The sequence below is a fragment of the Artibeus jamaicensis genome, unplaced genomic scaffold, assembly GCF_021234435.1.
Source record: "Artibeus jamaicensis isolate MK-2021 breed Jamaican fruit bat unplaced genomic scaffold, CSHL_Jam_final contig_447, whole genome shotgun sequence".
Taxonomy (NCBI): domain Eukaryota; kingdom Metazoa; phylum Chordata; class Mammalia; order Chiroptera; family Phyllostomidae; genus Artibeus; species Artibeus jamaicensis.
In genome coordinates, this window is record NW_026521834.1 from 333314 (window position 1) to 358700 (window position 25387).

The following is a 25387-nucleotide window of genomic DNA, read 5'->3' on the forward strand; positions in this document are numbered from 1 at the left end:
CTTTTTCTTTTCTTTCTAAACTTACTGTTCTTTCTTCCATTCCCCTACCATTTTATTTTTTCTTCCTTTTATTTCTTTCCTTCTCATTTATTTCTTTTACCCACAAGAGACACAATCAACTTGAAAATATGAAAAGACCCATAGAAGAGGCCTCCCAATAGTAGAGTCAGAGAGACAAATTGCACATTGTTGTAGGAGAGAAGCCAGAAGTTGCTGCATATTTGAGTAGGTGGAAGCAGAGAACAACAGGATAACCAAAAGAGGCTGCACCACTATAATTCACAGGCATTCCACCACAAAAGTTCACACCATAAACCCAGGGTGTCAAAACAGATTAATCTAAGAAGCTGAGGCTAACAAGAAGAGTCTCACAAACAATGGGAAGACAAAGAAACAATCCCCAAATGAAAGGAAAGGAGGAATCCTCAGAAAGAATGTTAGATGAAATAAAGGCAAGTCAACTATCAGATACTGAATTCAAAGCACTGGTGATCAGGAAGTTCAAAGAGCTCACAATCAGCTACCAGAAACTGCAGGGGAGCTACAATGATCTCACTGTGAACTATATCAACATGAAAAGGGAAATGGAAATTATTAGCAAGGGCCAAGAGGAAATGAAGAATACAATTTCTGAATTAAAAAACACAGTGGAAAGCATTAAAAATAGGGTAGATGAAACAGAAGATCGGATTAGTGAATTGGAGGACAAAGTAGAAACCATCTCACAGAAAGGACAGGAAAGGGAAAAGAGGCTCAGAAAGAATGAAGAGAGATTAAGAGAAATGCAAGACAATATGAAACATAATAATATCCGAATAATAGGAATATCAGAAGGAGAAGAAGAAGAACAAGGGATAGAAAACATATTTGAAAGAGTGATGAGAGAAAATTTCCCTAATTTGATAAAAGAAAAAGTCACACAAAACCAGAAATCACTCAGAGTCCCACTCAAGAGGGACCCAAAGAGGCCCACTTCAAGACACATCATCATTAAAATGGCAAAATTCCAAGACAAAGAGAGAATCTTAAAGGCAGCAAGGGAGAAAAAAGAAATAACATACAAGGGAGTCCCAATAAGGTTAGCCACTGACTTCTCAAAGGAAACACTCCAAGCAAGAAAAGAATGGCAGGAAATATTCCAAGTAATGAGAAACAGAGGCCTACAACCAAGGCTACTTTACCCAGCAAGGCTCTCAATCAAGATAGAAAGCCAAATAAAGAGCTTCCAAGACAAAAGGAGTCTAAAAAAATTTGCTGCCACCAAGCCAGCTCTACAAGAAATACTAAAAGGTCTGTTTTAAGGAAAGGAAGGAAAAGAGACAGACAGAGAGGAACACAGGTACAAAAATGGCAATGAATAAGTACATATCAATAATAACCTTAAATGTAAATGGATTAAATGCTCCAATCAAAAGACACAGAATAGTGTCATGGATAAGAAAGTATGACCCACACATAAGCTGCCTACACGAGACCCACCTCAGGACAAAAGACCATCACAGACTAAAAGTGAAAGGCTGGAAACAAATTTTCCAACCAAATGCATACACAAAAAAAGCTGGGGTAGCAATTCTCATATCAGACAAAATAGACTTCAAAAAAAAAGAGCCATAAAGAGTGACCCAGAAGGTCACTTCATAATACTCAAGGGAAGAATCCACCAAGAAGACATTAACATCATAAATACATATGCACCCAACATAGGAGCACCCAAATATATAAAGAAAATCTTAGAGGAATTCAAGAAAAATATAGACAGCAACACAATTATAGTGGGGGATTTGAACACCCCACTATCAAAAATGGACAGATCTTCCAAACAAAATATGAACCAAGACATTGTGGCATTAAACAACACCCTTGATGAAATGGACCTAACTGATATATACAGAGCTCTTCACCCCAAAAAAGCTAAATACACATTCTTTTCAAATGCACATGGAACATTCTCAAAGATAGACCACATGATAGGACACAAAACAAGCCTCAACAAATTCAAGAATATTGAAATCATACCAAGCATTTTCTCTGACCATAAGGGACTGAAACTGGAAACCAACCCCAAAGGAAAAAGCCCAAAACACCCAAATCATGGAGAATGAATGGTATGCTATTAAACAATGAATGGGTCAAGAATGAAATTAGGAAAGAAATCAAAAAGTTTCTGGAAACAAATGAAAATGATCTCAAAACAACCCAAAACTTATGGGACACAGCCAAGGCAGTCCTGAGAGGGAAGTTTATAGCAATACAGGCCTACCTAAAGAAAACAGAAACCTTTCAAACAAATGACCTTACTCTATGCCTGCAAGAACTCGAGGAACAACAACAAAAACAACCCAAAGCAAGTAGAAGGAAGGAAATAACTAAGATCAGAGCAGAACTAAATGACATAGAGACTAAAAGTACAATTCTAAGGATCAATGAATCCAGGAGTTGATTCTTTGAAAAGATAAACAAATTAGACAAGCCTTTAAGAAGGCTCATCAAGAAAAGAAGGGAACGGACACAAATAAACACAATCAGAAATGAAAGAGGAGAGATTACAACTGACACCACAGAAATAGAAAGGATTGTAAAAAATTACTATGAAGAAGTGTATGCCAAGAAATTTGAGAACCTAGGGGAAATGGACACATTTCTAGAAAAATATAATCTCCCAAAACTCAATGAAAAAGAAGTAGAACACCTGAATAGACCAATAACAGCAAAAGAAATTGAAGCAGTAATCAAAAAACTCCCATCACACAAAAGCCCTAGACAAGATGGATTCACAGGAGAATTCTACAAAGCACTTAAGGAAGAGCTAACCCCCATTCTTCACAGAATATTCCAAAAAATCCAAAAGGATGGAAAACTCCCAAACTCCTTTTATGAAGCCAGCATCATCCTAATTCCAAAACCAGATAGAGATACAACAAAGAAAGAAAACTTCAGGCCAATATCGCTGATGAACAAAGACGCTAAAATCCTCAACAAAATATTGGCAAATCACATCCAATAATATATCCAAAAGATTATACACCATGACCAAGTGGGATTCATCCCAGGGATGCAAGGATGGTTCAACATTCGCAAAACAGTAAACGTAATTCATCTCATAAACAAAAGCAAAGACAAAAACCACATGATCATATCAATAGACGCAGAAAAAGCTTTTGATAAGGTAAAACACCCATTTATGATAAAAAAAAACACTCAGCAAAGTGGGAATACAGGGAGCATTCCTCAATATAATAAAGGCCATATATGACAGACCTACAGCCAATATCATACTCAATGGGCAAAAACTAAAAGCTTTTCCACTAAGATCAGGAACAAGACAAGGATGTCCACTTTCACCACTTCTATTCAATATAGTATTAGAAGTTTTAGCCACAGCGATAAGGCAGGAAAAGAAAATAAAAGGCATCCAAATAGGAAAGGAGGAAACAAAACTGTCACTGTTTGCAGATGACATGATAGTGTATATGGAAAATCCTATAGACTCTACCCAAAAACTGCTCGAACTAATTAAGGAATTTGGCAAAACACAGGATACAAAGTCAATATCCAGAAATCAAAGGCATTTTTGTATACCAACAATGAATCAGCAGAAGCAGAAATCAAGGAAAAAATCCCATTTGATATAGCAAAAAGAAAAATAAAATATCTTGGAATAAACCTAACCAAGTAGGTAAAAGACCTGTATGCAGAAAACTACACAGCCCTGAAGAAAGAAATCAGGGAGGACACAAACATATGGAAACATATAACTTGTTCATGGATTGGAAGAATTAACATCATCAAAATGTCCATACTACCCAAAGCAATATACAGATTCAATGCAATACCTATTAAAGTACCAATGGAATATTTCACAGACATAGAACAAACAGTTCAAAAATTTATATGGAATCATAAACGAGCCCGAATAGCAGCTGCACTTTTGAGAAAGAAGAACAAAGTAGGAGGGATCACAATACCTGATATCAAACTGTATTACAAAGCCACTGTAATCAAAACAGCCTGGTACTGGCATAAAAACAGGCACATAGACCAATGGAACAGAACAGAGAGCCCAGAAATCAACCCAACTCTCTACACTCAATTAATATTTGACAAAGGGGGCAGTAACATAAAATGGAGTAAAGATAGCCTCTTCAGCCAATGGTGTTCGGAGAACTGGACAGCTATGTGCAAAAATGTGAAACTTGAGCACCAAGTTACACCATACACCAAAATAAATTCAAGGTGGATAAAAGACGTAAATATAATCCATGACACCATTAAAGTCCTAGAGGAGAACATTGGCAAGAAAATCTCAGATATTCCACGCAGCAACATTTTTACGGATATGTCCCCTAGAGCAAGGAAAATAAAGCAAAGAATAAACAAATGGGATCTCATCAAAATAAAAAGCTTCTGCATGGCTAAAGAAAACAGTATTAAATTAGCAAGACAACCAACTGTATGGGAAAACATATTTGCCAATGATACCTCAGACAAAGGTTTAATCTCCAAAATATACAAAGAACTTACACCACTCCACTCTAGGAAGACACCCAACCCAATTAAAAAATGGGAAAAGGACTTGAACAGACACTTCTCCAAGGAGGACATAAAGAACCTTCAGAGACACATGAAGAGATGCTCAATATCATTAGCTATCAGAGAGATGCAAATTAAAACCACAATGAGATACCACTTTACACCAGTCAGGATGGCTATCATAAACAAAGCAACAAACAACAAATGTTGGAGAGGGTGTGGAGAAAAGGGGTCCTTAGTTCACTGTTGGTGGGATTGCAGACTGGTACAACCATTATGGAAAACAGTATGGAATTTTCAAAGAAAAATAAAAATCGACCTACCTTTTGACCCAGCAATTCCACTGCTGGGATTATATCCTAAGAATCCTAAAACATCAATTTCAAAGAACCTATGCACCACAATGTTCATAGCAGCACAATTTACAATAGCCAAGAGTTGGAAGCAACCTAGGTGCCCATCAGTAAATGAATGGATCAAAAAATTGTGGTACATATACACAATGGAATTCTATGCAGCAGAGAGAAAGGAGGAGCTACTACCCTTTGCAACAGCTTGGATGGAACTGGAAAGCATTATGCTGAGTGAAATAGGCCAGGCATTGAAGGACAAATACCATATGATCTCACCTTTGACAGGAAGCTAAAGAATAAAACAAACAAGCAAACAGAATAAAAACAAAGACGCTGAAATAGAGAACAAGTGGACAGTGACCAGAGGAGAGAGGGAAGGGAATTTAAGGGGAAAAAAGGGAGGGATTTGGAGGAACAAATAGGAAGGACACAGGGGCTGAGAAATACCCCCTATCCCAGATATAGAAAGGCAAACAAAATAGAAATCCTTTTCTGGAAATTAAGCATGCAAGCAGCCACTCAAAGTGCGGGGGCTGCTGTCCCTTACCTCAGAGATGACCTGGCTGGAAATCTCCTCCATGATGTGCTATCTGTGTCAATTCTAAGTGTGCTGGGGGACGCTGGCCAAGGCAAGGTGCCATGCAGAATCGCAGCCCCAGGGACTGGCCCAGCAGGTCAGGTCCTGCACTAGGTGCTGGGTTAGGGTAAAGGTTGCTTCTAAGTGCACCGGGAGGAGGGGAGGTGAGGAGGACCAACATTCCTTCCGCCACCACTGCCTGTCCCCAGTGGAGAGATCCAGCTCTGCTGTGCTGTGAGCGTGCATGAGCCAGTGCTTGCCATGCATAGCTGTGATGCCTGCCACAGCTGGGGTGACCAGTGGGAAGGTCCTGGCTGGTGTCCGGACTTGCCATGGCCACCGTCCCATAGGTCCCTTCCCTTTTCTTTTAAGCTTTCCTGATTATGAGGGCTTCTCTGCCTTACTTTTCTCACATTTCTAAATCTAATGATCCCTTATCTGGGAGACATCCAACAGCCTTAAAAAGCTGCTGAAGTAGCCTAAAACATTGCTCCTATTCCTTAGAGAGCCTGTTCCCCATGGTTAAGGATTTTTAGAAACCTTTAAAGAAATTTCTCAACAAGTGAAAGAACCTCTTCTGAAATTTCTCCCACCACAAGCACAGCAATCGAGAAACCAGTTTTAATTTCACTTTCACTCCATCTGCACCCTGAGATCCTGTTTCTTGCTAGTAAAGAGAGTACAGTGGGTCAAAATGTGCTGCTGGTGGAAGACAGTCAGGGAGGGCTACTGAATATTCTGGGTACCCTAACCCTGCTTATGGGTCTGTTTACCTGTGCCTATCTGTGACAGTTTGGATGGGTTTAACTTCCCCTCAGTTCCAGGGATGGTAGAAAGTGATTTGTTCAGGATTTAAGCATGTGTCTCAAATTTGTCAAATGATTCTGAGACCAGGTTTTCTGCTACTATAAGGGGAAAAAAGCTCTTTGTTTCCAGTTATACTGAAGGATGAAGAGCATAAAACTTCTACAGCCACCATGTGATGCAAGGGCAGGCTAAGAGTCACCAGATAAAGTTTGAAGTTAGAGTTCTAGCCAAGATAGAGACGTAAGTAGGAACCCTTTGCTTCCTCTCACAACCAATAGGAGGATAACAACCAATCTAAAATCAGCAAACAACCATAAGCACTGGGAAATCAAACTGCATGGAACTCAGACAACCAAGGAAATAAAGAATAAATCAACCAGAACAACCAGACTGGTAAGGCAGACCCTGAGCGGCAGATGACTCAGAAAAACTAGGGTGAGGCAGCTGAGGGGCAGGGCTGACTGTGGGCTATGGCTGGGGTTGCTGCAGTGGGATATACTTCCAGTCTGACTTAAGAGTCTGTTGGAAAGTGCACTAGAGACCAGCAGGAGAGCTGCATTGCTCCCTCCCTGGCCCCTCCCCCACAGGCAGTTCAGCAAGGAGGGTTGCCCTGCCTGGGTGAATACCTACCACCCTGCCTCTCACAACTTACCAGGTGTGCCAAGACAAAGAAATATAGCCCAAATGAAAGAACACAACAAAACCTCAGAACTAAGTGATGAGGACATTGCCAGCCTAACTGATGGGGACTTTAAAGCCCTGGTAATCAAAATGCTGACAGAACTGATTGAGCTTGGTCAAAAAGAAAAAATGAAAGATACCCAAAATGAAAGAAAGCAAAATATTCAGGAACCAACAGTGACAAGAAGGAAACCAGGATTCAAAGCAATGACTTGGAACAAAAGGAATAAATAAACATCCAACTGGATCAGAACAAAGAAACGAGAATCCAAAAAAATAAAGAGAGGCTGAGGATTCTCTGGGACAACCTGAAATGTTCCAATATCCAAATTATAGGGGTGTAAGAAGGAGAAGAGCAACAGCAAGAAACTGAAAACTTATTTGAACAAATAATGAAGAAAAACTTCCTCAATCTGGCAAAGGAAATAGACTTCCAGGAAGTCCAGGAAGCCCAGAGAGTCCCAAAGAAGTTGGACCCAAAGAAGAACACACCAAGGCACATCATCATTAAGTTATCCAAACTAAAAGACAAAGAGAAAATCCTAAGAGCAGCAAGAGAAAAGAATACAGTTACCTACAAAGGAGTTCCTATAAGGCTATCAGATGATTTGTCAAAAGAAAACTTGCAGGCAAGAAGAGGCTGGAAAGAAGTATTCCAAGTCATGAAAAGGAAGGACCTACATCCAAGATTACTCTATCCAGCAAAGCTTTCATTTAGAATGGAAGGATAGATAAAGTGCTTCCCAGATAAGGTCAAGTTAAAGGAGTTCATCATCACCAAGCCCTTACTATATGAAACATTAAAGGGACTTATCTAAGAAAAAAAGAAGATAAAAAAATATAAACAGTAAAATGACAACAAATTCATAACTATCAACAAATTAACCTAAAAAAAAAAGAAAAACAATGAAAACAAAAACTAAGCAAACAGCCAGAACAGGAACAGAATCAAAGAAATGGACATCACACAGAGGGAGTTCAGTGGAGAGGGAGAAGGGAGAAATATGGGGGAAAGGTACAGAGAAGAAGCATAATTTATAGGCATAAAACAGATGGGGAAAGAGAAAAAAATGGTATAGGAAACAGAGGACTCTAAGAACTTATATGTACAACCCATGGACATGAACTAAGGGGCAGGGGAATGCTGGAGGGTTGGGGGACCAGAGTGAAGGGGGAATAAATAGGGAAAATTTGGGGGAAATGTAATAGCATAATCAATAAAAATACCTTAAAAAAGAAAGAAAAACAAAAAGTTTCAGGCTAAACGCAACAGAGTAGAAGATGGAGTTGGAGGCTATAAAAGAAACCAGAAACTAATAAATAGTATTATCTGAGCCTCTATCGGTTAAGCCTCAAGCAGTTCAAAAATTTCTTTCTTTTCTTTTCTTTTCTTTTTATTTTTTAAATTGAATTTACTGGATGACATTGGCTAATAAAATTATGTAAGTTTCAGTTTTAAAATTCTATAATATGTCATCTGTATATTGTATTGTGAACATCACTACCCCAAGTCACATTTCCTTCCATCACCATTTATCCCAGCTTTACCTTCTGTCTGCTCCCAACCTCCCCGCCCACTTTCCCTCTGGTAATTACCATACTGTTGTTTACCCTTGACCTTTTTAACCCAGGGAGCCAAATCCCTTCTCTGAAAGCTGTCAGTCTGTTCTCTGCAACTATGAGTCTGTTTTTGTTTGGACTGTCAGTTTATGTCCCCTGAATTCCACATATAAGTGTGAGGTTACAACACATTGTGGTTTTAACTTGCATTTCCCTGATGATTAGTGATGTTGAGCACCTTCTCACATGTCTGTTGGTCATCTGTATGTCCTCTTTAGAGAAGTGTCTATTTAGGTCCTTTGCCCATTTCTTAATTGGATTGTTTTTTGGTGTTGAGTTTTATAAGTTCTATAAAAATTTTGGATATTAACCCCTTATGAGATGTATTATTGGTGAATATGTACTCCTATTCATTCAATATCTGTTCATTTTATTGGTGGTTTCTTTTGTTGTGCAAAAGCATTTTAGTTTTATATAGTCCCACTTATTTATTTTTTCTTTTGTATCCCTTGCCAGAGCTGATAGAGCAGAAAAAAATATTTCTACAAAAATTTCCGAGATTTTACTGTCTGTGTTTTCTTCAAGGTCTTTATGTTTTTGAGCCTAACATTTAAATCTTTAATCCATTTTAAGTTTATTCTTGTATATGGTAAAAAAAAAAGTGATCTAGTTTCATTGTTATTCACATATCTGTCCAATTTTCCCAACACCATTTATTGAATGCACTGTCTTTACCCTATTGCATGTTCTTGCCTCCTTTGTCAAATATTAATTAACCATAAAAGCGTGAGTTATTTCTGGACTCTCCAATCTGCTCTGTTGATCTATATGTCTGTTTTTATGCCAGTACCATACTGTTTTGATGAAACTGTACTAGAGAGCATAATTTCTTCAACTTTTGTTCTTTCTCAGGATTGCTGTGGCTCTTCCCAGTCTTTTGTGGCTCCATACAAATTTTTGGAATATTCTTCTAATTCTGAGAAATATGTGATTGGTATGTTGACAGTAATTGCATTAAATTTATAGGTTGCTTTGGGTAGTAGGAACATTTTAATAATGTTAATTCTCCCAATCCATGAACAGAGTATATTCTTCCACTTATATGTATCTTCCTCAATTTCTTTCTTCAATGTCATAATTTTCCAAGTACAGGTCTTTTAGACCCTTGGTTAAATTTATTCCTAGGTATTTTTTGAAGCATTTTCCCTTTTGATAGTTCATTATTGGAGTATAAAAGTGCAACTGATTTCTGGGTATTTTTTTACAGTACTTTTTTTATTGATTGATTTTTTAAAATTAATTTTATTTAGTTATTTTTCGAGTACAGTTTTTTGTCTATTTTTCCCATCCCAGCCTCCCCTGCCCCTTGCTCCCCACCTCCCTCCCATTTCCACCCCCCTTAGTTCTCGTCCTTGTGTCCTTCCTATTTGTTCCTCCAAATCCCTCCCCCTTTTTCCCCTTAACTTCCCTTCCTTCTCCCCTCTGGTCACTATCCCCTTGTTCTCTTCTGGGTATTTTTTTATGTTCAGCTGTATCACTTCCAGTAGTTCTTTGGTGGCATCATTAGGGTTCTTTTTTTAAAAAATATTTTATTTATTTATCTTTAGAGGGGAAGGGAAGAGGAGAGGGAGAGAAACATCAATGTATGGTTGCCTTTCGTGCGTCTCCTGCTGGGAACTGGCCTGCAGGGAACTGGTCTGCAACCCAGGCATGTGCCCTGACTGGGAATCGAACCGCGATTGTCTGGTTCGCAGGCCCGCGCTCAATCCACTGAGCTACACCAGCCAGGGCATCATTAGGGTTCTTATATACAGTATCATGTCATCTGCAAATGATGACAGTCTTATTTCTTCCTTTCCAATTTGGATGACTTTTATGTCTTCTTGTCTGATTGCTGTAGCTAGGACTTCCAGTACTATGTTGAATACAAAAGGTAGGGAAATGCCTATAGTTTTTGCCCATTAAGGATAATGGTGGCTGTATGTTTGTAACATATGGCCTTTTTTGAACTGCAGTATATTCCCTTTATTTCCACTTTACTGAGAGTGTTTTTTTTTAATCATAAGTGGGTGCTAGATTTTATCAAATGCTTACTTTTTTGCATTTATTGATATGCTCATGTGATTTTTATCCTTCATTTTATTAGGTATTGTATTTGTTGATTTTGGAATATTGTACCACCTTTGCATCCCTGAAATAAATTCCTATATCATGTTGTGTGATCTCTTTAATGTATTGCTGGATCCAGTTTGCTAATTTTTGTAGAGGATTTTAGCATCCATGTTCATCAGGAATATTGATCTATAATTTTCTTTCTTTGCAGTTTCTTTCTTTACCTGGTTTTGGAATTAGGAAAATCCTGACCTCATAAATAGAGCTTGAAAGTGCTTTCTCCACTTGAATTTTTTGAAATAGTTTGAGAAGGATAGGTGTTAGTTCTTCTCTGAATGCTTGGTAAAATTCTCCTGTGAAGCCATCTGGTCCAGGACTTTCATTTGTTGGGAGTTTTTTTTTTTTACTGCTTCAATTTTATCCATGCAATATGTTCATTCATTTTCTCTGCTTCTTCCTGATTCAGTTGTGGAAGATTGTGTGTTTCTAGGAATGTATCTGTTTCATAGAGATTAATCAATTCACCAATGATCCAGCATAGAGTTGTTCATAATATTTTATTAAAATCCTTAGTATTTCTTTTTTAAAGTATGTTGTATTGATTATGCTATTACACTTGTCCCATTTTTCTCTTGCCTGTATTCCTCTCAACACTGCCCCCCTCCACCAGCATTCCCATATTCCCTAACCCCCTTAGTTCATGCCCATGGGTCATACATATATGTTCTTTGGCTTCTCCATTTCCTGTACTATTCTCAATCTCCCCCTGTCTATTTTGTACTTACAAATTATGCTTTTTATTCCCTTCTTATTCTTTTTCTCACATTCTCCTCCTGCCCCTCCCTGCTGATATCCCCCTATTTGGTCTCTATTTCTATGATTCTGCTCCTGTTCTAGTTCTTTGCTTAGTTTGGTTTTGTTTTTTAGATTCAGTTGTTGATAGTTGTGAGTCTGTTGTCATTTTACTGTTCCTAGTTTATTTATTTATTTATTTATTTATTTATTTATTTATTTATTTATTTATAGAGAGAGGGGAAGGGAAGGAGAAAGAGAATGAGAGAAACATCAGTGTGTGGTTGCCTACCATGTGCCCCACCACCACCAGGGACCTGGCCTGCAACCCAGGCATGTGCCCTGGCTGGGAATCAAACTGGTGACCCTTCGGTTCTCAGCCTGCACTCAATCCACTGAGCTACACCAACCAGGGTACATTCATAGTTTTGATTATTTTTTCTTAAATAAGTCCCTTTAAAATTTTATATAATAATGGCTTGGTGATGATGAACTCCTTTAACTTTACCTTATCTGGGAAGCACTTTATCTGTCCTTCCATCTAAATAATAGATTTGCTGGACAGAATAATCTTGGATGTGGGTCCTTCCCTTTCATGGTTTTGAATACTTCTTTCCAGCCCCTCCTTGCCTGCAAGGTTTCTTTTGACAAATCAGCCGATAGATTTAGAGAAATTCCTTTGTATGTAACTGTCTCCTTCTTCTTGCTGCCTTTAAGCTTTTCTCTTTATCTTGATCTTGGGTAATGTAATTATGATGTGCCTGGGTGTGTGCTTCCCTGGGTCCAACTTCTTTAGGACTCTCTGAACTTCCTGGACTTCCTTGTGGGGAACTTCAGCCAGGGAAGTTTTTGTGGCCTCTGCAGATGAGAATAGAGTTGCCCCAGACACAATCTTATTGCTTCAGCGGGAAAAGGGGGTGGTGATTCCCTCTAGTGGAGGATGCCCCAAGCCCTTCTCCAACGTAGCTTTTATTAGGGTTGGGAAGTGCAGGGGGGTACGGCACACATGTATAGCTACCAGTCAATGTCCAAAAGGCTATAGTCATAAAGAACTGACACTATCTGTAGATAACAATAGAAGAAACAAAGAAATCTTTTTAGGTCAGGGTCTTCAAGACATTCAGATGCTAGATAGTTGTAAAGGGGTATAGGGAACCGGTCTGCCTGGCAATGGCAAATGAAGCCCAGCCCTATCGGAAAACCAGCAGGTGTGAGTAAGCACACAGGAGCCAAACCAAAGGGTCAGCTTTCCCATGGGAAATCAGGCCTGCATGATACCTAGGCTGCTTTGGGGCTGCTTTTGCTAAAACTCCCTCACCCTGAATTGAAGCTGAAAATGTTTACTGCACATCTTTAACATAATTTCCTAAAGTCTGTGCTAATTCTCCACAGGATTGAAGTGTAACCAGACCAATCACTCTTATTGTTCCCTTGCATTTGCAACATTTTTCCTTGTTAATCTGTAAGAAGTAATCAGTAACATCCTTTCCTTTGTTATCTATAAAAAAGTAATCACCTAAACCAAACCTGAGCATAATGAATGAGAACCTTCTTTGATGTGTGCTGTTAGAAAGCAATAAAAGCCTATCCAGGCAAGGGTCGAGGCTCTCTCTCTCTCTCTGAGAGTGGCTGTGCTGTCACTTTTCTCCACAGGACTTCAGTAGTCTGTGTGAATTTGTTTGTTTCATCCACAACATACGGACCCCGCCAGAAGGAGTCTGCATCAAAGGCATATATCATGAAGTAGGGAGTTTCACTCCTTATGACTTGAACTCAAACATCTGGGTTATACCGACAGGGTTTATCACTGGGCAGAGTAGGCTTCAAAGACAAAATGTCCATCTCAGGCCTGATTTCCACAAGAACACTCAGTGTCAGAGTTGAGTCATGACTGCCACCTGCATTTCTACCTGGTTTTCCAGGGAGACTTACCAGCCCCTTTCAGAGCTTGCTTTCCCCGGGCTACAGTTTCCAAAACCACACTGAGCGGTCCCAAACACTTCCTGGAAGTCTATTTCCTTTGCCAGATTGGGGAAGTTCTCCATTATTTGTTCAAATAAGTTTTAATTTCTTGCTCTTCCTTTTCTCCTTCTGGCACCCCTATGATTCAGATGTTATAATGTTTAAAGTTGTCCCAGAGGTTCCTAAGGCTCTCTATTTTTTTGAATTCTTGTTTCTTCATTCTGTTCCAGTTGAATGTTTATTTCTTCCTTCTGTCCCAAATTTTTCATTTAGTACTGTTTTCCTTCCCTTCACTGTTGTATCCCTGTACATTTTTCTTTATTTCACTTTGCATAGTCTTCAGTTTATCTATTTTGTGACCATACTCAACCAGTTCTGTGAGCATCCTCATTACCAGTGTTTTGAACTCTGTATCTGATAAGTTGGGTATCTTCTCATTGCTTAATCCTTTTTTTGGAGTTTTGATCTGTTCTTTCATTAACCTGTTCTTCATATTTCTTTGTATCAGAGCACCTGTTATGTTGTAAGGGGCAAACCTTAGGTATTTGCCAAGGTGGGACAATTCACTTTGCTGGATTGTGGTGTTGTATGTGGGAGAGGGGTCCAAGAGAGAACAATTCTGCATGCTTGGCTCTCGGTAGGCTTTCAGCCAGTTCCCCTGCTACCCACAAGCAAATTGGACCCTTCTGGTGCTGATTCACAGGTGGGTGGGTTTGTGTACATGTTAGGACCCTGTGAGTCTTTCCAGTGAACTCTCCAGTGAAACTTGGGGTTTCTCCCTCTGCTGCAGCCCCCACAGGTGTTTTCAACCAGCGGTTTGAGGCTTTATTTATAGGTGCTGGGGCCATGGGTTTTGCAGTCTATCCGACTCCCCAGGTGTTTCTCACAGTTTATCTGTGAGAATGTGGGACTTCCCAGCCCGCAACCCACTGCCTCTATGGTCCACCAGCTACTGCCTTGCCAGCCAGCTGCAGCCCTGCACACCCCACTCCACTATCTGCCGCCTTACTGGGTCCACCAGCCACCGCCTTGCCATGAGTCCTCTTCACCTGGCTGCCTGTCACTGCCCCTTCTACCACTCTGGATGAATGTGTCCTCTTTAATTCCTTTGTTGTCGGACTTCCATATAGTTTGATTTTCTGTCTGTTCTGGTTGTTTTTTGTTTTTAAATTGCTGTTGTCCTTCTTTTAGTTGCGCGAGGAGGCACAGTGTGTCTACCTACACCTCCATCTTGGCTGGAAGTCTCAATATACCAGAGTTTTTTTTTTATCTACTTATTTACTGATGCCACTTAGGTTGCTTTCAGCACTTGGCTATTTTAAATTGTGCTGCCATAAACATTGGGTGCATAGGTTCTTTTGAATTGATGTTTCAGGGTCCTTAGGGTATAATCCTAAGTGAAATCCTAAGTGTAATCCTAGCAGTGAAATTGCTGGGTCAAAAGGCAGTTTCATTTTTAGTTTTTTGAGGAAATTCCATACTGTTTTCCACAGTGGCTGCACCAGACTGCATTCCGACCAACAGTGCACTAGGGTTTCCTTTTCTCCACAACCTCAACAGAACTCGTCATTTGTTGATTTGGTTATGATGACCATTCTGACCAGTATGAAGTGATATCTCATTGTAGTTTTAATTTGCATCTCTCTGATAGCTAGTGATGCTGAGCATCCTTACATATATCTCTGGGTCATCTGTACATCCTCCTTAGAGAAGTGGCTGTTCAGGACCTTTGCCCATTTTTCAGTTGTGTTGTTTTTCTTCCTGTAGTGGAGTTGTGTGGGTTCTTTATATATTTTGGAGATCAAACCCTTGTGTGAGGTATCATTTGGAAATATATTTTCCCATACAGTTGGTTCCCTTCTCATTTGATTGTTTTCTTTAGCCATGCAGAAGCTTTTTATTTTGATGATGTCTCATTTGTTTATGTGCCTTGTTCTTGGGGACATATCAGTGAAAATAGTGCTGCATGCAATCTGAGAATTTCTTGCCTGTTTTCCTCTAGGACTTTTATGGTGTCACAGGTTATACTTCAGTCTTTTATCCATCTTCAGTTAATTTTTTAATATGGTGTAAATAGGTGGTTGAGTTTACTTTTTTTTGCATGTAGCTGTCCAGATCTCCCAATACTATTTGTTGAAGAGGCTACTTTTTTTTTCATGTATCATTTTTTTTATTTAGTTATTTTCAAGTACAGTTTTTTGTCTATTTCTCCCATCCCAGCCCCCCTGACCTCTGCTCCCCACCTCCCTCCCATTTCACCCCCCTTAGTTCTCATCCCTGTGTCCTTCATATTTGTTCCTCCAAATCCCTCCCCTTTTTCCCCTTAAATTCCCTTCCCTCTCTCCTCTGGTTACTGTCCCCTTGTTCTCTATTTCATTGTCTTTGTTTTTATTTTGCTTGCTTGATTGTTTTGTTGTTTAGCTTCCTGTTAAAGGTGAGATCATATGGTATTTGTCTTTCAACACCTGGCCTATTTCACTCAGAATAATGCTTTCCAGTTCCATCCATGTTGTTGCAAAGGGTAGTAGCTCCTTCTTTCTCTCTGCTGCATAGAATTCCATTGTGTATATGTACCACAATTTTCTACTTTTACTCCATGTTATGTTTCTGCCCCCTCTGTTGCATATTAATTGACCATAGAGACTTGGGTTTATTTCTAGGCTCTCTATTCTGTTCCACTGATCTATGTGTCCGTTCTTATGCCAGTACCAGACTGTTTTAATTACTGTTCCTTGTAATATATTTTTATATCAGGTATTGTGATCCCTCCTACTTTGTTCTTTTTTCTCAAAATTTCTGTGGCTATTCAGGGTCATTTTGGGTTTCATATAAATTTTTGAAATGTTTGCTCTATATCTATGAAATATGTCATTGGTATTTTAATAGGGATGAATTAAATCTATAAATTGCTTTGGGTTGTATGGACATTTTGATGATATTAATTCTCCATATCCATGAATGGATGCATGGTCCATTTATTTGTTTCTCCCTTAATTTCTTTCATCAGTGTTGTGTAGTTTTCTGAGTACATGTGTTTTACCTCCTTGGTTAGGTTTTTTCCTAGGTACTTTATTTTTCTTGTTGCTATTATCAAATGGGTTTTTCCCTGTTTTCTTTTTATGCTATTTCATTCTTGTACAAAAATGCCTTTGATTTCTGAATATTGACTTTGTATCCCCTTGTTTTGCCAAGTTCACCTATTAGGTTGAGTAATTTTTTGGTGGAGTCTATAGGATTTTCTCTCTACACTAACATGTCATCTGCAAACAATGACAGTTTTTTTCCTCCTTTCCAATTTGGAAGCCTTTTATTTATTTATTTATTTTGTCTGATTGCTATGGCTAGGACTTCCAATACTATGTTCAATAGAAGTGGTGAGAGTGGACATCCTTGTCTTGTTCCTGATCGTAGTGGAAAAGATTTTAGTTTTTGCCCATTGAGTATGATGTTGGATGTAGGTTTCTCATATGCCCTTTATTATGTTGAAATATGCTCCCTCTATTCCTACTTTGTTGAATGTTTTTATCATAAATGTGTGCTGTACCTTATCAAATGCTTTTTCTGCATGTATTGATAGTATTGTGTGATTTTTATGTTCCCTTTTGTCTATGTGATAGGTTACAGTTATAGATTTGTGAATATTGTACCATCTTGGCAGAGTGGGCTAGAGACACCTGAGAGGAGACTGGGGATGGAAGCTTTGGGGAGAAAACTGAGAGAGCAGCTGCTGGGATCTCAGTACAGAGTCATCTGCCACAGGACAGAAGTTATGGTGCTCAAGCAAAGCACTCCCCTCTGAGCCGCAGCAGCCTGAGGAGAAACAGCAGCCCCAACCCCAAGAGAGACTGCGAGGGCTCTGTGGTGTTTAAGCCTGACTGCTGAGTTCCTTTGAGATTCTTTTGAAGGCTTCTGATGTACTGTATCTTGAGGCTCTCCTTTTCTATTTTGGGTTTCTATACCTCTTGTGGAAGGGATTTAATGCAGGAAAAGAGTTAAAAATTGGCTAGTCTTGTGGTTATAATGTCTTTTAAAATATACCTGGTTTGGTCAAGAAAACTATAATTAAAGCACAAATAACTAGTTATTAAAATAATTACCTTTTTTGTATTTATTTCTTGGGGGAGAGACAATAAGGTCTCTGACCTTTCAATGCAGGTAGGCTTATGACTTAAGAACTGGCTTTCTGGTGAAAATTACCAGTAATAGGCAACCTGAAATCATCAGGCTCCCAGCTGTCACACTTAGCTGCAGAGTGTTTTTACATGATCAGTCCTCCAGTTCATGTTGGAGCAGATTCAACAGCATGTCCAAACCCAGTATTAGGCATACTCTTCTCTATCATAGCTGCTTTCCAGAAACCTTTTAGGGCTTTGTCCTCACATTATACACCTGAAAACTGAGTTTTCAAAGCTTACCTCAGATGAAATAAAAACTTTAAAGTACTTCCCACATAAATAAATCTTGGGTGACAATTCTACTACCAAATTACTAGTTAGCCTTTCTATATTGCTACACCACCTTCTGGTACTGAACTTTCTTTTCTTTCTTCCTCCCTTCCTTCTTCCGTCCTGCTCTCCCCTTCTTCTCTCCCTGCTCTCCTTCCCTTACTCTTTCAGTCCCTAGTTTTACCTTTTTATATCAGGTCATTACATTTTCCTTATGATGTTGTGCATAGCCCATCTCCTGTGCACTCCCCCTTCATTCTTGTTACAGAAAAAGTGAAAAATAACATATAGGAATAGAAGACTCATAGTAAAGGCAAAGTTATCAGTAGTAGCAGAGAATAAAAAATTGAATGTCTAGGCCTGGACTTAGTATGTATAGTATATGTACTCTCTGGAGAGCCTGCAAAAATTAGATTCTTATTTTAAGGGTTTCTTCTGAGCTGGGGGTGGGGTGTGATTGGTATCCTTTGCCTTTATGTTGGAAGGGGCAGTTGTAGCTCAGATAGAATGCCAGTTTCATTCATCTTCTGTCTTTATAGCCATGAAATAGTGGAACATCTGAGTCCATGTCCTCACTTTGCAATTAGGAAAGGCACATTGTCTCTTCTGCCTCCTGACTTTAGGCAGAAGATCCTTACATTCTCCAGACTTCAGGCAGATGCACTAAACATCTTTGATTATCTCATATGAAGTCTTGTGCATAAAAGTGGGAGGGTGGAAATAGCTCTTTCTATTTAAGCTATATGAGCTAGTGTCATTGACCTTCTCTAGCTTGTTTCTGGAGCTCTTCTCTCAGGTTTTCTTTTTTTCAAGATCCAATATGATAGAGGTAGTTATTGGGAATTTCTAATCTTCCTGGTTCTGCTATTAATTTTAGTCAGAAGGGATTATGTAGCAACAATTCTAAAACTAAAATTGCCTGGGTTGATGTTTTCAGACTTCTGACTGGTATCTAGATAAATATGTGATGAGTCACTTCATTCAGTTATATCAGAAATCCACAGAGAATAGCATTGTATAAAAGTAGATGTTTTACTGAATTGGGTTTTTTTTATGGCTTCAATGACTGTTAACTAGTCTTCCTTTAGCTATACTCTGGAACTTGATTGACCATTTTTTCTGGTCATTGGATTAGATCCATGTAAATTTTCAAAAGATAAATTTGTCCCTGATATAAAATTTCCCTCAGCTCCCCTCCAGATGGTGGCAAAATGGCCTCTAGTTAGGCAGTTTCCTCTAGTTTTCTAAAATAAAATCCAACCTATCTCAGTTCCACTGCTGATTAAAGCATTTGGTTTTATATTTACTTGATAATGTAAATGAGCTGGGAAGCATAATGCCAGTCTCATTGTTGCTTAATATCTATCCAAAGCTCTGCTAAAGGAAGGGTTTTCAGGAAGCATTGCATGAATGACGTGCTGGTTAGTTTATTCACTCCTCTGGAGCAGTGGTTCTTAAACCTTGGGACATTAGACTCAATTGGGGAGCTTAAAAAATACTGATACCTAAGTTTTCCAAGATATTCTGATTTAATTGGCCTAGAGCATTTAGACTTGGTAAAAGCTTCTCTGGTGGAGCTTTAGAAGGATCTGGACTAGAGAGCATTTAAAAAGGTGAGGCTCTACCCTTAGGAGATGTGGGTGTGATTAACTCAGGATGGGACTCAGGCATTGGTAACTTTTTAAAAATTTTCCAGTGATGCCAGGGTGCAGTCAAGGTTAGGACCACTGCTTTTTTCTAAAATCTACACCTGAAAGGTTTTTGTTTAATTTTAAGTAGATTTTTCTTATACTTAGAATGTAGCATATTAGTCCCAAAATAGCACTGTCTTCACAGAAATGGACTTTGGTGAGATGCTATCCTTCAATTTTTGAGGGAATAAAATGAGAAACAGTCCTACAGAACTCATTGCTGTGACTACCGGAAGGATGCTCATTATATTACTCTAGCCTCTTTATGAGGACCCTTGGTTGGAATTTAACCATTCACCTTAGAAATGGTGGGCTTCTCCTGAGCAGTTAGCTTGCTTTTATCTTTAAGCTTGTCTAGCTGATCAAGTTTCTTCTTTTACATAAAGACCGGAAAGCTTAGTGTGTTGTGGACCGTTCTGCCTGGTTTCAGGAATTGTAACCTAAACTGCGCCCCAACCCCCAGCCATGGCTAAGGATGAGTGAGTGACCTCCGGAATGTGAGCCACAGAAGACAAAGCTTGTCTCTGGTAGCAAACACTGCCTCAGTTTCCTCTCCCTGCCCCCAAAGCTTGGTTGGAAGTCAATGACAGGTAAGACCCCTCACAGCAGGGGGCAACCTAAGCCGGACTTGATCACTTGGGAGGCCATGATGGAAGGACTCGGGGAGCTGCAACAAAGAGCGAGCAATGTGATATAGCCCTCCGAGTATGTGACATAGCCTGAGTCCCCATGTCCTCTGGGAGAAGCACTTCCTGGCTCTAATCCCCTTAAGCCTGAATACCTGATGGGGAGGGGTGCAGCTCCTTGCCTTGCCGGAGCATGGGGTGGGAGGGCGGGAAATCTGGCATCACAAAGAATTCCTGAAAAACCTGTGAAATCTGCTCTACTAAGAGTGCTTTCATTAATATGATAAGGGTCTGAAAGGAAATGAGTATGTCACCCAAAGTTTCTGCAAAACTATCTTCCTGACAGACACTGACTCAGACTAAGCCCTCAGATTTCTTTGAAATGTTATCTACTGTTCGATTCTTGCCGCCCTGTATTCCTGTGTATTACAACCCAATAAAATCCCTAGAGGAGGGGGCTTGACGCCCTTTTTCCCCTGAGAAACTGGTCACTGCTCAAGGCCTTTTTCCTTGGAGAAACTGGCCACCTCTCCTCCCCAAATAGATCATGTCATGTTGTGTTGACTTTCATCCATGGCGGACGGGGGGACTTGCGGGAAAAGTCACCCCCGCATTAGTGTTAAATATTAGTTCACCTACAACAATATATGGATTTTATGGTGTGCATTTTTTAGTAACTTTATCACTATGTACACCCTTTTGGGGGGGGTCCCTTGGTTTGTCCTTCTTGCTTACTTTCACTTGGTTGTCTAAGGTTTTACTATCATCTGCCTTTAGTTAGTTCTTGAAAATGGGGTATAAATAATTAGGTAAAATTATAAAGCTAGTCTTTGTCAGTAACAGAGGAACAAAGAATGAGAGTATGTATGTGGGGTGGATATTATGTATGGTACTGATGGGCCCTTCATTATTGAAAACAGGTACTCTAGACTTGTCAAGACCTGAATTTTCATGAGTCACTTAACAGACACATCAAAGATCCTCTGTTGGCAACTATTCCTAACAGGAGGAGATTTTTTTCTTTTCTTTTTTTAAAGATTTTTATTTATTTATTTTTAGAGAAAAAGAAGAAAGGGAGAAACAGGGAGAGAAGCATCAATTTGCGAGAGAAACATCAGTTGGGTTGCCTTTCACACACCCCCAACTGGGGACCTGGCCCACAGCCCAGACATGTGCCTTGACCAGGAATTGAACCAGCAACCTTTCTATTTGTGGCCCAACCACTGAGTCACAACAACCAGTGCAGGAGATTTCTTCCACTGAATAGGCCCTGTGGGGTTGGTGTCAGGACCTATGATAGCCACTAGGCTTATAAGGATGGATAATTCAATCTCAATTGTAAAGGAGATTATAAGGAGCTGAAGGAGAAAAGACAAAACAGATTCCAGTTGTGGGAATATGCTGGGAGTGCTGGAAACAAAAGGAGGTGTATTCAATCTTAAAATGCCTAAAATTGAACTCAGCTTGTCAACTATTCTGTCTTTGTCTTGTTTTTAGTCAAGGAGTACCCTTGTCACCTTAGACACCTAGGCTTGTAAGCAAAGTAATTTTTATCTATTCTTCCCTGTTTACCCACCAACATGACCCCCAAATAAAGCTTTTATTACTTGCTAAGATTAACTCAAATGTCTTGCACCCACCCCTTCTATTCCTACTGCCTTAGATGTGGTCTTAAGCTCTTATCTACTCTGTTGCAAACATCCTGAAATTGGCTTTTCTGCATCTAGTCTCTCCATTTTAATTATGATATATACTGCTGGCTTTCAGACTATTTTATGGAGCCTGTGGACTATGGGGATGCTAAATAGCTAGGGCTCTGGGTTCCCACTCCTACTTAAACTAAAGAAATTACAGTTTTTGCCTTTAAATATACAATTTAAAGTTAAACTCTACTTGGTACTTGCTAATTAAGTTTGAAAACCACTCTCAGGTTGAGGAAAATCAGACAACTTCTTCCCTATAGACATTCTTTACCATTGCTGCTTTGCTCAAGCTTTCTATATATAGGATGGTACAAAGTAAGTTTACAGTTATGAGTATCTGAAACACAAAGTTTATTCTTGTACTATTATTTATTAATTATTGTATTTTTCCATATGAACAACTGTAAAGCTACTTTTGCTATACCCTGGATTCTTGAAATTCTCAATACCATCCTCTCTTCCTACCCACTTTGTACTTTCAAGTCCAGATCTTTGTTTCTATTTTAGTACTGCTATCATTTACATTCATAGCTTGCTGTCTCTACTAACCTGAAAACTTCAAAGGCAGAGTTATGTTATCTCAATCTTGGTATCTTCCAAAAGATCTGGAAGATTGCTGGCACTAGTAATTGTACCTACTGCATGCCAAACCCGTTGTTGGCATTCAAAATGCAGAGGTCAATAGACGACCCTATCTGTGTTCTCAGGAAGTTAAGTCTACTGAGGAGGACAGTCTGATAAAAAAGAGCTTTTTGTACAGTTTGGTAAAGGCCACAAAAAAAATTACCAATGTTTCTGAGAGAGCTGGGCCATGATCATGGTTTCAGGGAATATTGAAACTGTCTTAAGATATGAGCAGAAGCATTCCAGATGAAAGAGAAAATTCTTGGTAGAAGAAACATGAAATTGAAAGGGCAAAAGGTGTGAGGATGGTGCTATAAGAAACAAACTGTGTGGCTTGAGAAAGTGTGTAGGGCATGGTGAAGGGAGAGAGAGGAAGAGGCCATCATGTGCTGTGAGCCCATGAAAGGTTTCATGCAGGAAAGTTATAACAGCAGAACTTTGGAAGAAGGAGCAGTGATTAAAAGATAGTAGTATGAAGGTGTCCGATCTGAACACCCAATCTTCTGATATTAGTTGCTGCAGCACCAGCAGGGAATAGGCTCGGATGTTGGAGAATAGTTGCAAGTGGGACTGAGACCATGCCTTTTGAAAGAATGGAGAGCTTCCTCAGCACAAAGAGAACCTGGGACTTCTAATGGGGGTCTCCTGGGATATTTCTGGAAGGGGGCCTAGATAAATACAATAATATGTGACATAACAGGTTTTCAAATGTTAATTTTACATCAAAACGAAGTAGTGGGAAATTGAGTTCAATATTTTGAGTGTAAATGCCATAGGAGTTTAGACAAAAGGACAATCACTGAAAGCTGGAGTAGTCACTAATAGGAAAGTAAGACTTGAGTTATGATTGAACCTTGGATAGGCAAATAGGGACAGGAGTCCCTCTGAGCAAGCAAGGAAAGCAAGCTGAGAGAAAGATGCTGAGGAGCAGTGCATGCAGTCTAGTCTGGGAGGGGAGGAGAGAGAGAGAGTGGCAGTACAGCTGGGAACAGGGATGGGGCAAGGTGCAAAAGCCCTAGAAGACCAAAAGCTTTTAAAATATTAGGAAAAGCTACTGATATAATGAAAGTGATTTAGCAAAGTGGATACGTATGTATGAAATGTTTCTAGGGCGTGGAGGGGAGTCACAGGCTTGTGCCTAAGTCGCTTCAAGGTAGTAAGGTTTTATACTCAGACAGGAAGATAAAAGAAGGACCATTGGAGTGAATTTTTTCTAGATGTTAATCAACAAAGGATGGCTGATCAGTAGGGAGAGTCAAAAATCTCAGTTTGGGGGCCTAGGAGAATTGTAGGAGCATTGAGAGAGGCATAAGTTGGAAAAAGGAGCTGGTATATGAAATTAGAAGAAAAAATTGTTTTTAAAATAGCAGTCCTCATGTCTGACTCGGTGTAAAAATTTTATGAGCAGGTGGAACTATGAGATCTATGGCTACTTGTGATGTTTTGAAAACCATCCCAGTACAGTTGGGGCAGGAGCCAGATTCCAAGGAGTAAATGAAGATGGTGAAGGAGTGAAGGTTTCTTAGAGAGCAGTGACTTATTTGAGAAATTGAATGAAAGGAAGGGAAATATATGGTAGTTACAAGGGAAATTTAAGTAGAGTCCTTAAGGGAGGGCCATAGAAATCTGTAGTTCAATTCTTTGAAAATTTTACAGGTCTATGGTCACTGAGTTTTTTGGCTTCTACATTTCCTACACTATTCTTAACCTCCCCCTGTCTATTTCCTATCTACCATTTATGCTACTTATTCCCTGTATTTTTCCCCCATATCCCTGCTCCCCACTGATAACCCTCCATGTGATCTCTTGTTTCTGTGATTCTGTTCCTGTTCTACTTGTTTGCTTAGTTTATGGTTGTTGTGGGGGTTTTTTAGGTTCAGTTTTTGATAGTTTTGAGTTTGTTGTCATTTTACTGTTCATAGTTTTCGATATTTTTTTCCTTAAATAAGTCTCTTTAGCATTTCATGTGATATAAGGGCTGGCTGATGATGAACTCCTTTAACTTGACCTTATCTGAGAAGCACTTTATCTGCTCTTCCATTCTAAATGATAGTTTTGCTGGATAGAGTAATCTTGAATTTAGGTCCTTGCCTTTCATGACTTTGAATATTTATTTCAGCCACTTTTTGCCTATAGGGTTTCTTTTGAGAAATCAGCTGATAGTATTATGGAAACTCCTTTGTAGGTAACTGTCTCCTCTTGCTGCTTTTGAGATTCTCTCCTTCATTTTAATCTTGGGTAACTTAATTATGATGTGCCCTGATTTGTGTTTCCTTGGGTCCAGATTCTTTGGAACTCTCTGAGCTTCCTGGATTTATTGGAAGTCTATTTCCTTTGCCAGATTAGGGAAGTTCTCCTTCATTATTTGTTCAATTAAGTGTTCAATATCTTGTTCTTCCTCTTCTCCTTCTGGCACCCCTATGAGTCAGATGCTGGACTGTTTAAAGTTATCCCAGAGGTTCCTAAGCCTCTTCTCATTTTTTTTTTTTGAATTCTTGTTTCTTCATTCTGTTCTGGTTGAATGCTTATTTCTTCCTTCTGTTCCAAACCATTGATTTGAGTCCCAGTTTCTTTCCCATCACTGTTGGTGCCCTCTACATTTTCCTTTATTTCATTTTCATAGCCTTCACTTTTTCCGCTATTTTGTGACCATACTCAACCAGTTCTGTGAGCATCCTGATTGCCAGGGTTTTTAACTCTGCATCCGATTGATTGCCTATATCTTCATTGCTTAGTTGTATTTTTTCTAGAACATTGATCTGCTCGTTCATTTGGGCTAGATTTTTTTTTTTGTCTCAGCATGCCTGTTGTGTAGTAAGGGGCAGAGCCTTAGGTATTCACCAGCACAGGTCAACCCAAGTCTCTGCATTGTGATGCTGTATGTGGGTGAGGGGTCTGAGAAAGAACAATGCTGCTTGCTCAGC